The sequence below is a fragment of the Haliotis asinina genome, chromosome 5 (genome assembly GCF_037392515.1).
Source record: "Haliotis asinina isolate JCU_RB_2024 chromosome 5, JCU_Hal_asi_v2, whole genome shotgun sequence".
NCBI lineage: Eukaryota > Metazoa > Mollusca > Gastropoda > Lepetellida > Haliotidae > Haliotis > Haliotis asinina.
In genome coordinates this window covers 52,850,829-52,863,839 of record NC_090284.1, presented here as the reverse complement: position 1 = coordinate 52,863,839, position 13,011 = coordinate 52,850,829, and positions in this window count along the sequence as shown.

Below are 13,011 nucleotides of genomic sequence, written 5' to 3'. Positions count from 1 at the left end.
TAAAAATCTGTCAGTCTGTCTCACAGTGCCTTAACATTCCTTTTCCGTTCTGCCTAGCCCTGTCGGCAATGCTGAAGTTTTAAATGAAACAAGACTAGATTTCCACAGGTTCAGTCTCGTTTCTCACTGGTGATATTTTTCTGTTTAAAAGGAATTGTTTGAAATTAATCATATTCATTACCTAAGCGTTACCTATCCGTTATAAAATGTATTCATTCATGTTGAATTTAATCTTCCCGGGAAGCTTGGATTAATTACATCCATGTTGATAATCTAGAGCGTGCACCTACTGATTCACTGCATTGGCGCAGGGCATGTTGGTCGGATCTCCGTTACACAGTGTGGAAGGGTATACGGACCAAACACGTGTCATTTATATTGCATTGTCAATAAAACCAAACTGCTTCACTTCTACAGGCTTAACAACAGCCTATTGATGTGGCTAGTTTTTACATTTAAAGCAGTTTGATTTCATCCCTTATTTCACCACGACATCCGTGTACATTCGCTTAGCCAATCCCGCCCTGCGAGGACAATATGTAATGCAAGTGAAGAGCAAACAAACACTGTACGCACCGACTGCTCCTTGATCAAACACGAGAACGTCTTCAGGTGCACACACCTTCCACGTGTAGCTCAATCCACCCGCCCCAAAAAACGAGTCAAAATATTCCTATGATATGAAAATTGAACTAAGATTAAGTAGGGATCGCTGCTCAACCGTCTTCTTAATTCATATTCTCTGTAAGCACGTGTAAACAAAAATATATCCAATACACCACGTACACGTATACGGGACCACGGATACCCGGACTCACTCGTTTGGGCGTAAATCGTCCGGATAACTGAACATCCGGGTAACTGGGTTTTTCGTTTTCACACACTAGGAAAATAAAAAATGATGGTAAAAAAATAAGGGTTACAAATGCCTCAAAGCTGAATTTGATATCAACACACTGCACTTTTACTGCTTTGACCACAAAAACAACCTAGCAGTTAAAACTCATGTAGGTTATTGTAGTTTCAGTCTGAGAATAAAGACGATCTCTTGGCTTTTTTCGACATCTTTTAAAGAGAAAATTTTACAGTTTTTGGTTTCTGCAAAACACTTTCCTTTCCGAGATGCTAGTCCAACACAGGGGCGGTGGGGTAGTCTAGTGGGTAAAGCGTTTGCCCGTCACGTCACAGACCTTGATCTATTCCCCACATAGGGGTAATGTGTGAAGCCCATTTCTGGTGTCACCTGACATAATATTGCTGGTATTGTAAACTCGGTGAAAACCATACTCCCTCACTCACATAAAGCCTATCCCACACAAGACAGGAGGATACTTTGATGTTTGGTTGAGCGTGCCACTTACACTACAGGGGCGTAAAACCGTACTCACTTACTTATCGTACACAAGGCTGCCTCTCATTACGCTGAAGACTGGGGATGGCATTCGTGTTATTCTGGGACAAACCGAAAAGCGTCTTGCAGGTTTACGGAAAGGGACGAATGGTGACGAATGAGGGTATTGGTGGCACATACCAGATACCAAGTAATTTTATATGGTCTCTGCTTGTACCATGTCGTTCTTTTTGTTGCACAGATACTGACACACATGCACTCACGCACGCACACACACGCACGCACACACATGCACACACACACACACACACACACACACACACACACACACACACACACACCTAATTCCATTACCTTACATGCACCATATCCTCACATTCGCCTACTCGTCAGTGGCGCAAGGATGATTCTTATCACTACAGCCCCACCCCCGGGGCATGCTAACTATGTGATAACCACCCCCGAAGCCTTATTCCATCCAGTGCTAATGCCACCTATTGTCGACCGTGTACCGCAAAATAAAGCTCGACTTCCCTGCCGGGTTGGGCGCATCAATTATTTCTCCGAGTCTGTATCTCTCCGTTGGATGAGTTCACTCCATGCAGCAACCTAACGCTGCCTCGGAGTTCATTACCTGGTACATGTTTCCGATTGTTGAGGAGATTACACGGCACTCGCTGCGTGTGTCGCTCCGTATTTCTAGGTACTTGTCATCTAATCTTCCTTATGGCGGGATATTACGAGCTAAACATGCTGAAATGGGTTTGTATCCAAACCAGTCAGAGACCAAAGCATGTGCATGCGCGTGCGTGCGTGGGCATATGTATTTAACATAACATAATATTCCATGCCTATTATAGTCCATGAAAGTTATCTGCAGGTTCCATTCTGGCCTTTTTCTATTTAAGAGAAAATCTGAAACAACTGATACACTCTAATAGTTATATATTATATAGTTATATAACACTCAAAAGTCCGTGTAAGAATTAGTTCTCAGCGGTGACCGGACAAAATCCACCCGAACAAAATCCACCCCAAAATTGCCACCCCGGACAACATCTTCTTAACAGAAAAATGGACAAAATCCACCCTTTTCAAAACGTAGTTAAAAGTTTTAGTCTGTTCTGATCCCGAGACACACTAAACCATGAATTGTGGCGTGCTGTTTATTCATAGATATGTCTGAATGATTACAAGAAGACATAATATGTTTCATTGTATGTGAGACATATGCATTTGGGTTGTTTTTATTATCGATTATGAATGACTGATATGAAAAAAATAATTTCTGTGATTAAACATGTCACTATTTTTATTCTTAGGAAGGAATTTATTAGGGTGGATTTTGGATTCGTCCTCAGCTACCAGTGTTTGTCGTAAGAGGCGACTAACTAGAAGGGGGGGGGGGGGGGGGGGGTGAGGCTCGTACATGTCATCGTATCCACATTTGGCACATGTCATCCACATTGCTGAGTGCCCCATAAAACAGCAAACGAACCGAAAAGAGACACCCCGTGTGTAAGATAAGAGTTTGGGATATGCGGCATTAAACAATCACAAATAAAGAGTATCCTAAGATTAAAAAATCATTGCATTGGCAGACATGTGCTTCTCTAGCTTTCTACTGCTTATGCAACCATGTACTGACAGGTTGTCTCCCTTACAAAAAGGACATCTGTGGGCATGTCTCAGCTACAAAGGGTTAGACATTACATACGATTGAAAATCAAGACGTACATAACGTGAGAGTTTATGGATATTTTTGTCAGGTGTCATCAAAGACCAGATGTTACTAAAATGTTACTCAAATTTTAAATATTTACTGCTAAAATGTTCATTTATCCAAATCTGTCATAACAATTCATTTATTTTTTATGTAGAATGTAAACATTTATTTATGCTTGGACCCCCTCTCTCCTACCTAGTGGAAAGGCAAATATAAATAGGCACGTGGAAAGTGGATAAGATGAAACAAGTCACACATGTTACCAAAAGTTTCTTCACTGAAACTGTCACCTGAACACTAAACGGAAGGTCCGAAACACAACTAAACCCCATCAAATCCATCGTCCATTGTTTTTTCATTTTAGTTCCCTTTAAACATCGTTGGTCAGTGCTCGTTAATCCAGAGTATTCCGCTATTCTGGATTAACGAATTCGGGCAAGTGCTATCGATTACAGGAAGAACTGGTTCTGGGAAACAAAAGGTCAGTCACATAGATTCGTGGCTGAAAGTGCGATAAAATATTTACAATGGCGCTCTCGGTGTAAAACCAGTGGTTTCACTAGCGACAAGCGAGCCAGTATTCTGTGTAGACTCCGCCATTTTAATCACAGTTATTGCCATGGTATGGTCTAGTGTTGCATCATGGGACCACTAGGACGTGGTACTACATTGCCGTAACTGGTGCGTGTTGGTAGAGGTTAACGATGGCTGGTGTGTGATGGCAAATCGACGTGGGTTGAATTTCTGTTGAATATATCAGTTTTCGCTGTTTTTACCTTTCGAAGATATCTGCCAACATTCCAAACTAATCTAAATACCTATGTAGGCGTCGTGCGCGAGACCTCGCTACCGTTACTGTATACCTGTATTCGTCCTTGGTTTATTATCAAGTACTTAGTGTCTCACTTTCTCTGAACCGCAGTATTTCCCCTTCCACCCAGCAATGCTAAAGCAAGTCGAGATTTCCCCAGGTCCAAGAGCCAGTCTTACTGGGGCTCCTGTCAGTTTCAAGGAAATCTATGCATTCAGAGACTAAATCTCAGTATATAAACACTGAACTATATTCATTATGGACATAACCCTTTAAAATGAAGTTATGATGAATGCAGCGGCAACACAACGTGCATCTACAGCTACCTGTACCTACAGCACCAGCAGCTGTTGTCCTCCTTGTGTCCACAGTCCACACACTTACATTGAATCAGTGCTTCGTATTTTGTGATGCACAGATATGCCATAGACTCTAGATCTAGACCCACCCCGTCCATTATTCCGTCTATATTCCACAACAACCCCTTCACATCTCTACTGCATCGTTCGTGGCGAAATTTCGTTCCTGTAAACTTCTCGATACCCTTGTGTAATCCTGCTAATATGCTTACCACGTGGTATGGGAAGCTAGCTATACCTTCCCGCAATCTGCTCAAACATAACTATTTACAATTTAAGAGGTAACCTTCAATCTTCGACTAAATCCGTGTTACTTTGTCACCAATCAATGGGGGGCGTCGCTCCTTTTAAACCTAGTACATACATGTCCCCCCTGTAAGCTCTTTCAGCATCAGTATTAGACCAAATAGTTGAGCAGCAGCGCGTCTTCAGACTGATACTGTCGGCACGTTGAATACGCAGGTTTCCAACAACTCAGGAATATCTATCTACCTATACTGTGTTTCAGACTATTTGCTCTTGAGCTGTATCTTGAAAGTTAGTTGCGTCGTCGTTGGTTTGGTGCTGCAGCGGCTCACGCTGCTGACGCTGTTGCTGAACGTTTACCTTATTTTTATCGTCTTGGCATATTGTCATCATTTTCCCTGGTGCATCTGATGTCTTGCATTGCGCATAGCGTAGCAAGGTCAAGGTGTATCACGTGTCGCATTTGTTTACTACCCTTCCGCTGGCCTTGACCTTCTCAACTTACACTCTTGTTGAGCTCAACTGTGGACTTATACACCACTGCACTCACTGAAAAGCAGTAGATCACCGGCACGTCCACAGTCCTGATGTACGAACTGATCGCTTATATCACATACGTGCAAATAACTGATATCTCGGAATACATAAAAAACGCAATTTATTGAAAGTAATTCTAAAATATAATGAGGCTGAAACCCAGCTGCTTTCCACACAATGTCTGTTTGAACACCGAGACATACACTTTGATGAGGAAACCATATATACCTACAGGTCATTTGTCTGACGGATTTTATTCTGAATGAAATTGTCTGGTTTATTGATTGTTCTTTATATTTATATGCTTGTCGTAAGAGGTTACTAACGAGATCGGGGGGTCAGACTCGGTGACTTGGTTGACACGTCATCGATTCCCGTTTGCGCAGATCGATGGTCACGCTGTTGATCACTGTATTGTCTCTTTCAGGCTCGATTATTTACAGACTGGGGTCATATAGCTGGGATATTGCTGAGGGCGGAGTAAAACTCAACTCACGTTGTTGTGAGAGGTTTAAATTTTTAATGGGGCTAACATATGTTATTTTTTCAATTTTGGCCATTTATCACTTGCTTGACTTCTACCACCACTGTCTCGCGGAGACGAGTCTTGTGTTGTGTTGGTGGAATCGATGCCTGCAGGGGGTGCCATATAAGATACAATCTCCGTGTGTATGTGTGTGCCTGTGCCGGTTAATGATGAACAGTGTCACTTCGACCCCGCTGTTTGGGAGGGAATGATAAAATCACAAATTGATTTTGGTGTAACAATACCATCAAAGGCTCAATATTGATTAGAAACTATAGATTTTAGTTACCAACAAACAAAAGACACATTGTAAGCCGGGAGACGGATCGATGTAGTGGGAAAGACAATGCATTGTCGTTTAAGCGTCGAGTCTCACTGTCATTGTAAAGCTCGACACTTGTGAATGTAATCAGACCGTTTTTCAGCAAATTTAATCAAGCGGCGCCGTAACGACAATCTTGCGATTTGCAACACGAGCAAAAACAAAGCAGCGCTGGATACAAACGTTCAGAGGCTGGAGCCACGAGCGGTGCGACGGTGGACATTGTTGCTTGCAGGTAGCTGGTCAGGTGAATATGGGCGTTTGTAGTCGACGACAGCGTGTGAGACCTGAGCAGGCTGCTTATCGACTAGTGTGCTGCTTCTCTTTGATGTCGAGCTCAATAAACGGAAGGGTATCGAGAATATGTAGACTACTCGTGTTTTGTGGAGCGTTGTTATATTGAGGATTGAGACCTTCTTAAAATAATACTGTGAGGAAATAGTAAAAGGATCAGGAGAATGGTTGAATACATGTGCTCATGGAATAAGTCACATGCACTGATACCATATACGACACAGACATGCACATGCTATAAATCATATACATTGATACCGCATACGACACATACATGCACATGCTATAAATCATATACATTGATACCGCATACGACACGGACATGCACATGCTATAAATCATATACATTGGTACCACATACGACACATACATGCACATGCTATAAATCATATACATTGGTACCACATACGACACAGACATGCACATGCTATAAATCATATACATTGGTACCACATACGACACATACATGCACATGCTATAAATCATATACATTGGTACCACATACGACACATACATGCACATGCTATAAATCATATACATTGATACCGCATACGACACGGACATGCACATGCTATAAATCATATACATTGATACCGCATACGACACAGACATGCACATGATATAAATCATATACATTGATACCGCATACGACACAGACATGCACATGATATAAATCATATACATTGATACCACATACGACACGGACATGCACATGATATAAATCATATACATTGATACCACATACGGCACAGACATGAACATTGAATAGGTCACAGGCATTGATACCGTTTACGTCACACGACATGGCATGTTCTCAAGGCATCCCTCACATGCATTGATAGTATAAGACACAAAATGGACTGATACGTATACATCACAGACGTGATATAAGGACCTTGGTATAGACACAGACGTGGTATAAGAATCATATAAGTGTAAAACTTTTAATACTTTAAGCTGCGATAAGTACAGGTCGGCCACTAACCCCCACAGCGTCAGGGTGATGACCACACAACTCTGCTGTTCGATACCCACCGGCCATGGTTGTCTGCACTTGGACGTGATGAGTGTCCTACTATTCGGCATCCATGTGTAGGAACGATCATAACAAAATCATGAAGACCAGCACATGATTCAGATAACAATTTAACAGGCGAGGCACGGCGCATTTGAATTCAGATCAAAACCTCAGCATTGCATTTGTTCAGTTTTGCGATTGGATTCAGCGTGAGTCCTCTGAACACTGGATATTGGTGTAATATAAATGTAAAACGTAGGTAGGTAGGTAGGTAGGTAGGTAGGTGGGTAGGTAGGATGATAGGTAGGTAGGTGGGTGGGTGCGTAGGTAGGTAGGTAGGTAGGTGGGTGGGTTTGGGTAGGTAGGTGGGTAGGTAGGTAGGTAGGTAGGTAGGTAGGTAGGTAGGTAGGTAGATAGGTAGGTAGATAGGTAGGTAGGTAGGTATAGATGGATGAATGGATGATGTATGCAGTGTAGGAAAGATAGCCCGTTCCAACGTCCGAGACGTGTGGATTTTGTGGGGGCGGGTTAAAAACATCTAGTCCGTCCTCATGTCGGGTCAGTTTTCAGATCTTGATAGAGATGTTGATGCCTTGTCTGAAGGCTAGTTCTGTAATGGTGTAACCAGGTGATTTCACTAGGAGAGATTTAACAGTCCAAGCTGTGTGTGTGGATATTAAATGATAAAACAACTCAGTTTTAAGTCTTGAAATGGTGTTTTATTTATATTTGGAGAAAAGGTTAGATTTGGGCAGGACTAGTAAAATATTTCACCAGCCAGTCCTGTGGACAGGTTTTCTACATCTTTCCTACACTGATATGTGTCTGTCTGTCTGTCTGTCTGTTGAACGCTTGGGCATCACAGAAGCCATAGTACGACCTAGTACAACAGGGCAATGACAGAATACAGTACAGCACAACCTTGTACATTAGGGCAATGACAAAATACCATGATATACTCACCACACCCTGTAGTCTATCTGCTGTTAGTTTTTCCAAAAGAACTCGCTGGACGCTGAATAAAAACTAAACCCCGCGACAGTTCAGATCAGGAAACGTTACAATTTCTAGACTGATAAAAACAAGTGTTAAAAAAGTGATAATAACTGGCTCCATCAGTCAATACCTATCTACTATAGGAGAAAGACATAGCTGTTTTTACCTTGAAACTATAAAATATCACATGCTAGTATTTTCTCCCCAAGAGGCATTAATTATGCATAAATGTGATAGGTCTTATTGTTATCTTTACGGTACGTTTGCGCTGCATGACAGGATGTAGAAACAACCGCTTTTCCTCGTCACGGCAATCTGTCTCAGGTATTACACGGCGGATATGATCTCTTTGTGTCGACAAATTTATCAGGGACCTTTTTACTTCAAAACCCGTTTTTACAACGTGTCATTATGTAAAGTCATGCTTTTCTATGATGACAAATTAGTTTGACATCCAGTTTTCCAATTGTGTTCATGCCCACTGAATTTGACGACACCTTTTATTTATTTTAAATGTATTCATTAGTATCGGTTCTTTTTAAAAGAAATGTATGTCGATACAATTTGATATTCACTTATATGATCCTCAAATACTTACAAGTTTTCAGAACTCAGTGTGTATCTGGTTGTTTTTACTGCCATTTGTCGACAGGTTATTACATATTGTAAGTACATGTTATTATCATGGAATAATATTATCCTTCTTATGGAATAATATTATCCTTCTAACACTATGTCTAACATACTATTCGCTCGTCCCGATGAAGTTCGTTGTGGTGTCCCTCGCCGTGATATTGCTAAAAGCGGCGACAGACCATACGCACTCACTCAGACATTCTGGCAGGGTGACTTATTCACTTGAAAATTAAGATGCTTGCCATGTTCAGGTTGACCCTGCAGTAAACAAACCCCGAGATGTGACCTACCTTAACTGGAACGCGGGACAGAAAAGCTGTAACACGACAAAAGAGAACAATCACACGATACGAGTAACGATAGACAGTGCGATAACACGATACAAGACAGTGATACCATGACAGACAAAGCGATAACACGGTACGAGAAAGCGATACCATGACAGACAAAGCGATAACACGGTACGAGAAAGTGATACCATGACAGACAAAGCGATAACACGATATGAGAAAACGATACCGCGATAGAGAAAAGCGATAGCACATGAGAAAGTGATACCATGATAGAGAGAAGCCATAGCACGATATGAAAAAACCAATAACACGAGATGAGAAAGCAATAAGACGATATGAGAAAGCAATAACATGATATGAGAAAGTATTAACAGGAGATGGGAAAGCGATAACACGAAACGAGAGAGCGATGTCCTTTCTCGCCACCAGTGTGACATTGCCTGTGGATAAGGCAGTCGTAGAGAAGTGGCTACCCTTCTTAAAGGTACTTTCACAAATAACGATAATCTTGGGAGGTTTGTGTATGAAACAGGGCTTTTTGTAAGGAGATTGTTGTAAGTACACATTCTAAGCCTGGATGTACAACTGGGGTAGGCTTTGCGAAGAGCCTGGCACAAGTTTTATTCAGGAAGCACACAGGTATATCACATAACCAGTCGACATTTAGTGAGTGATGATATACGGGCTTGAGATTCAGAAGCGTTGGGAAGACATTGTTTCCTTGAATACCGACTGTGGCGCTAATGGCTTCAATACAACTGGATACCAGTAACTATTTATAAATACTGTGAAAAGGTCTGAATAAAGCCTGTGCGTGATTTCATTGTCATTGTAACCATTCGACCTAAAGTTTAAAATAGAAGAATATAAATTAAATGTAAGCTACGAGCTGAAGTCATGAGAATTTAGACATGTTTATTGATGCATGAAATTTCGTAAAGTCGGCACTACCGTAAATACTCACATTTGTCTCGTTTGATTTCCCCATCAAGAGGCGCCCAGATGAGGTTAATTAAGACTGGGAAATGTATCGTAAATTGACAGTACTTCGTCGAAGTTCATTTATTTCCGATGGTTGCACGAGGATCCGAAGTTGCCATACATATACAGGCGAATTTATTGTATTTTAGGCCTCCGTATTTTATGTAAGTCTCAGTATCATTTCCAGAGCTCATGAAATAAGGGAATCCAATTTCTGGTGATTTACCCAAGAACTTTATGGTAATGTACAGAATTCTCAGATTATCTACTGCAAGCGCCCTCATTTTTATCGACGCCTGTTCTTCTACCTTCATTGATCATAATTTATGACAAACCCAGTCTAAATCTGACAACCAAGTCACGTAACTTTAACAGACGTTATTACAAAAACTTTCAAACGATCTGTTTGGTTTATTTTGACTGTCAGTTTTTAAAAAAAAAAAACGCAACACAGTTAGCAGTTTTTTTTAAATGCCATGTTAAATCCAACATCACCTCTCCTGTATGTGTGTCTCACCGATCGTTTATAAGGAGACAATAGCGGTTTTTTTACGTTTTATTTGTTTGTTATGTTTTGTTTTAGAACCGAATTTCAGCAATATCCCTGCTATGACGTAAATTATCAAGTATAGACCAGACAATCCAGTGATCGATTTTCTAAGCAACGCTCGACGCCCTCGGAGTACGAGGACAAGGAGTCAGCCAAGTCACTTAGCCTGGCCATACGATCTTTGTGTATTTAGCACAGGACTTACGGTATTTGTGTTTTTTACTTATTGTTACACATGTCACGGAAAACACATATTACTCAAAGCGAATTGAGACAGGTGTACGTGGGAACCTGCGACTCGCGGGTATGTAATCGACCGAGGTTGTCACTTGGTTTGTACACGCTGTGCGGGTTTCGACAAAAAATAATATTATACATTTCTCTGTGATTTACGACTGTCGCACAGTCTCAGTAATGAAGCTACATATGGCGTTATGTGTGAAAAAGACGTATGCACCGTGATCACGAACAATATGCTCTACAGAATCTATACCGTATGCAGGAAGACGATGAGTTTGCTTCAGAGTGGGCAAAGGGACAGAGTGCACCTTCAGATTTTAAAGGTACTCATGGAGGCTTAACCCAAAACGTGGCCATCATAATTGGGCCATTTTCAGCGTCACATGCTTAAAAGTACTTCCTCACAGTGGATTTTTACTTGCAACTTGTAATATGCAACAAAGATGCATCGTCAGAAGGACCAAATCGGTTTTATACAGCATACGGCTTGTTGCACCGTTGTGGGACTTGCCATTACTTCTAACAGTGGCAGGCTCTCGACTAGACTAGCGTCTTCTCTCTGACATGAACATATTTTTAACTCTTCACACAAACAGCAATAAAATATAATGAAAAGGTGCCCAAAGTCTAGACTTTCTACTTATTCTCGACATGCATTCCTCCACCAATCAAATCGCTCAGACCTGGGTCCAGAGTGACCTCCCTTCGTTTTTGTTCAGATGGTGCCTGATCGTACCAGAGAAAATACAATGGGATGTTTGGCCAGAGAATCAAGTTGAGAACCAACACCGATTAAGGCTTTGTTTTCTTCTTTTTAGTGACTGCGATGTATAAATATATACGATGTGCCGTTCAGCAAGGAACACCGTGTGTTGCAATAACGTCACGAGGTAATGCAGGCTTGCTGATATTCTTTACCAAATTCTTGGTATTATATGCCCTCGATAGTTACAATGGAGATCATGGGTGACAGTCAACATTGTCAGGAGATCGCTCTGACATGGAGACCAAAACCATACAGTGTCATATTAAACGTACTGTTTGTACGTGGATGGTGTTTCAGCCATTCCTTTAGCCCTACGGGTATACTTATATTCGTGCCAGATGTTCCCTCACCAACACCCACGTGAACGTGTCAACTCCAGCACTAAAGCTATCAGTTCGACACGCAAGCCCACTTGGAATATAGGAAATGTGAAACGTGTTCAGTCCGGGCATTACCTCCACGGACATTGCTTCCAATTATTTAGATTGGCCGTTGGTTCATTCATGTCAGGAAAAAATTAGTACCCTTTCACTTGACGGTGGTAATATCTGCTCAAGGTCTTGCGATCGTGTTTCAGCGGAGAATATACTATTGATTGTAATTCCCACACGACTTGTGTTATTGCGGCATACCTGGGTAGGGCTTCTGGTGGCACCGGGAGGCAACGTCACTTTGATCAATGTTATTTTCATCTCATGTGGAGGCATGACCTTGGGTAAAGATTTCAACGTGAATAAAATGTGTTGCTCCATATGTTATAGATTGGAACTCCTGTCGATTTCGCACCCTATAATGTAGATTCCATTGATAGCATCTTTTGATTAAGTCCAGTAAGGCAAATTAAGTTTTGTATGCCACGAGGGTCCTTTTCAATGCGAATTAAGGGGTCGTTTTCTCTCAATGCAATTTTATCCCCGCTCGCTTGTTCGGAGACGTAAATACGTCTTGGTATAAATATAAATATATTGTCAATTGTGTCATAAAGTCCATACAACAGTGACCCCTATACAGAGATCGAGAACATGAATATACGTTCCAGAGCGTAATAGTCGCCAGGCTGGTGGGAAACACATTCATGAGTGAGCAAAATACCCTTCGAATACAAAGGATATACCCGTTCGAATTCAAAGAGGCATTTGTGCACATAAAAGAGGCTAGCGGCTCCGAACAGCGCTTATGCAGGCGACGTGTTTCCCACTGTCGAGCTGGTATTGGGCTGTACAATAGGCAACCAACATGACGGGCGCACCAAACAGATTTGTTTACGCATATAAATACTAGCCTCAATAGTTCATTAAATAACAACATGCAGGTATCCTGTCGGTCATTGGTTGAACTAACTAACAGCACCTTTCGTCT